Source organism: Prionailurus bengalensis, chromosome B3, assembly GCF_016509475.1.
Source record: "Prionailurus bengalensis isolate Pbe53 chromosome B3, Fcat_Pben_1.1_paternal_pri, whole genome shotgun sequence".
Taxonomy (NCBI): Eukaryota; Metazoa; Chordata; class Mammalia; order Carnivora; family Felidae; genus Prionailurus; species Prionailurus bengalensis.
Genome location: NC_057355.1, coordinates 97069403 through 97073726, shown reverse-complemented (window position 1 = coordinate 97073726; position 4324 = coordinate 97069403). Strand labels below are relative to the sequence as shown.

The 4324-nt window shown below is 37.0% G+C and overlaps 1 pseudogene; it reads right to left on the bottom strand.

The window, feature by feature from the left end:
- Window positions 1–2746: 2746 nt before the first annotated feature.
- Window positions 2747–3250, bottom strand: LOC122467948 (annotated as a pseudogene).
- Window positions 3251–4324: the final 1074 nt, after the last annotated feature.

Genomic DNA, 4324 nt, shown 5'->3' with positions numbered 1-4324 from the left:
TTATCATTTCTTCAACAGTGGAGAAAAATTTGAGAAGAAAAATCTTTTGCAAAATTTGAAGACCTTTAGGGATCAAGATGAAAAGTAATTGAAGCATTCATGGGACAGGAAGTGGTTCTGTCTTCAGCCAATGTGAGCTAAACTCCTCAAGCATCCCATTCTCATCCCAAACCCATCTTTTCCAAAACAAGGAACACCTACCAATTAATACAGTACCTAGAACACATTAGAGATAAATGGAGAGAAGGATTTGAAGCAGTTTCATGCTCTAGTCTCTGCTGACAAAAAAAAAAAAAAAAAAAAAAAAAAAAAAAACAAAAACCCTAACATGGCAGATAATAAAACACTGCTGATGGTAAAAAAAACCAAAACAAAAACAAAAAACTGAAACTGGGTGCAGTCAAGCAATCAGACTTCCAACTAGATGTTCTAGATGAAATAATTAAACGTTAAATTTAATTTAACCAAAATTAACTTTGATTTTTAAAAATTTTACAATGCCTTGTGATGATTTAAAATATATCAGGTTTGGGGTCTAGGTGGTTCAGTTGGTTAGGCATCCCTTGATCTCGGCTCAGGTCATGATCTCACGTTTTTTGAGATCGAGCACCGCATAGCAGTCCGCACTGCTATGTGTGGAGCCTGCTTGGGATTCTCTCTCTTGCCCTCTCTCTCTGACCCTCCCCTGCTTGCTCTCTCTCTCTTTCTCTCAAAATAAATAAACTTTAAATATATTTATATATAATATAATTAGGTTTTACAAGATGTATATATATAGTTATAGTTATTTATATATATTATATATAATATATATTATTATATTGTAATACTATATATATAGTTATTTATATAGTTAGAATCTTAAAGACAGTAGTCTTTTCAGATTGACTTCTTTTACTTAGTAATATGCAGTTAAATTTTCACCATGGCTTTTTGTGGCTTGATAGCTCATTTCTTTTTAGTGCTGAATAATATTCCATTGTCTGGATACACCAGTTTATCCATTCGCCTACTGAAAGACAACTTGGTTTGCTTTCAAGTTTTGGCAACTATGAATAAAGCTGCTACAAACATCCATGTGCGTGTTTTTTTGTAGATGTAAGGTTTTATCCCCTTTGGGTAAATAACAAGGAGCATGATGGTGGATCATATGGTAACCGTATGTTTAGTTTTATAGAAACTGCCACACTGTTTTCCAAAGTGGCTGTATCATCTTACATTCCCACCAACTGTGAATGTGAGTCCCTGTTTTCCCCAATCTCATCAGCGGTTGCTATTGTCAGTGTTTTGGATTTTAGCCAATCTAATAGGTACTCAGCGGTATGTCATTATTTAAATTGCTGATCATCTTTTCACATGCTTGTTTGCCATATGTACATCTTCTTAACTGTTGTTGAAGCAAGAACTTCCTATGGATGGAATTAGCTTGGTTTAAGTGTTGGGAATAAATGGAGAGTAAGTGCAAGAAATGCTTGGAGTTAGTATCAAGTTGGAGGAGGTCCAATTGCTGAGGACATTCACATTAAGGACATCTAATCATTTTGTGAACCTAGGAACAGAGAGGCTACCTTTTATTGATCTTAAGACAGAATCTAAGAGAATGTATGCTTACCATATCAGAAGGTCCAGTTGAAAAGAGGAAAATCTGACAGACACTTATATGCTGAACTATTGTAATGTTATTCCCTCCTATTAATGAGCTATGATCATTAAAGTTGATTCATATAAAAAAGGTAAGTAAAGTTATTTCAGATTCCATCTTATCTAGGGCCTTTCGCATACTTTCCCGTGTTCAACTCCAGACATGTTTGGAATCTGCACTGAAAATCCCTAAGAATTTCCTTTTTTTTTGCATTTGTAAATTAGTGCAACTGAATCCTATCAGAGACCTAAGAGAAATAACAGTTATTCTAAAACATCAGTTGTAGCAACAGAGAATAAAAAGGAATAACATGAAAGCCACTGTGGAACTGTTATTCAAAGCCACTGTGGATATCAGAAAGTAAGTCCTATGGTAGGCTCAGATTTCTCTTGCCCTTCCAGTTCTGTCTGAATAAATGCTTTTTAATTTTTTTTTTAATCTTTAATGATTATTTATTTTTGAAGGAGAGAGAGAGCATGAGCGGTGGAAGAATCTGGAGGAGGCTCCAGGCTCTGAGCTGCCAGCACAGAGCCCCACGCGGGCCCAGACTCACCAACTGTGAGATCATGACCTAAGCTGAAGTCAGACGCTCAACTGACTGAGCTACCCAGGCGCCCCTTAATAAATGATTTTTAAAGGATGCTTCAAACATAAAAGCATCCTGTATATGCAGACATAAGAGTAAAGTAATATTAAAATAGATACAGGAATGCATGAAAGTGAAAATTAAATACCAAATAAATAAATTTTAGGAGGGTGTTGAAAAAGAAAAGACCACACCAGACTGTTTTCACAGGAAACAAGATCAACAAATGAGAAAACTAGTAAAAGTTATGGAAACATCAACTTCCTTACAACATCCATATGGAGAAGTGATATGTGTTTTCTAGAAAAGATGAGTGGATCAAACATATGTAGTCTGGTCTGTTACCCAAGAGAGACATTTATTCAGAGTTACACAGAAATCAAAGTGCAATTTTTTTTCCCACATGAACTGCTCACTTATCAGCAGTGGTTCTGCAATGTAACAGTTTCCAGTAAATACACTGAGCTGCACAGAGGTGGCAGAACATGGTGAGGCTCAGATGGGTGAGTGACAGGCTCCTATTTCTTCCACTGATTTCTGTCGTTGTCCCACTCAGCTGAGAAGCCCTGCATCAGCCTGACCTTCATGTCGAGTATCCTCTTGGTCTGTTTGGCCACCCACTCCTCTTCAAAGGTGTGTGGATGATATCCTACAACATTGTGCTTCTCCCAGATGAGAATGAGATCAGTCAAAGCCTTTGAAGAACATGGCGGTGCCCATGGTGGTCTTCAGCTCCTTCCTGCTCCTGTTCATTTCAGCAAATCTCACGTTGAACTGAATGTGATACAATTCAACTTTTTCATTAAGGGAGAGGCTGCTCCAGGGAGCCCTCTTCTCATTCAAGGCCTTCTGGCTGGCAGAGAGGTTCTTGATGCAGGTGTGTAAGGCAGAGGATAGCTGGTGGGCATAGCTCGGGGGAGAGCATAGTCTTCACTCTTCTGGACACTTCCATGTGTGCTCGTACACACTGAGGTGGGAATTGCTTGCCTGCCAATTAGGCTAAATGCTCTGGCAGCCAACATTTTGCCACTGCCCCCACTAATCCAAAATGCAATTTTTGATCCAAATATAAAAGAATGAAAATTGTACTCAAAAGTGAAATAGGAATTTCAGGTTGACAGATTTGCTGAAAATCTATGTTGAAGAAGAAAATGGTACACTGGAATATATACTTTCAGATATATTACCAACATGGTCATTTGGAAGGCAAAAATCTGTTTATTCTTAACTATCCGTGATTATCTGCAAAAATAAAAATCCAAAATTGCACGTAGTGAATTTCCATAATATGGAAATTATGTTTTTGGATTAAGAATAAACAACTCTGAAACTGCTTGCAAATCATGTTATTTTTAAAGTACACAATATTCAATGTTCCCATGAGCATGACATTATAAATATTTCACAAACAAATATAGTAATAAGATGATGTGGTATAATTTTCAGACAGAGCAAAACTCTATATCCTGGTGTACTTGTGGGGCCCGTGTACTGCAGTAATCATGACAGAATTCCTGGAAACTATCCTGTAAAGTCCTATCACTTCACTTTATAAACAAATGCACCAGAATGATACTTACAATGTCACATTGGTGACTTGATCTAAGAGTTCTTTCTTAAAAATGCATTTATTATTGGGGCACCTGGGTGGCTCAGTCAATTGACCATGGACTTCAGCTCAGGTCATAATCAGGTTCGTGAGTTTGAGCCCCACATCAGGCTCTCTGCTGATAGCTCAGACCCTGCAGCCTGCTTCAAATTCTGTGTCTCCCTCTCTCTCTGACCCTCCCCCACTTGCACTCTGTTTCTCAGAAAATAAAAAAGAAAACATTAAAAAGAATTAAAAGAGGCATTTATTATTAAATCTGATTCTTTACAGTAGACAGCAATATAGGGTAGAGACAAAGAATTTTATTTATTATATATTAACACTTTGAATTTAAACACACTGAAAGAAAAAAGACTAATGATAATCTATTCTAACTTGTGTGTAGTTTTAGTGCTAATTCATGTTTAATGGCAACCCATCATGTCTTAGCTTGCCTAGGAGTGTGTGTTCATCCAGTCCTTCTCTAGTGTTAAATCTCTTTTCCTTC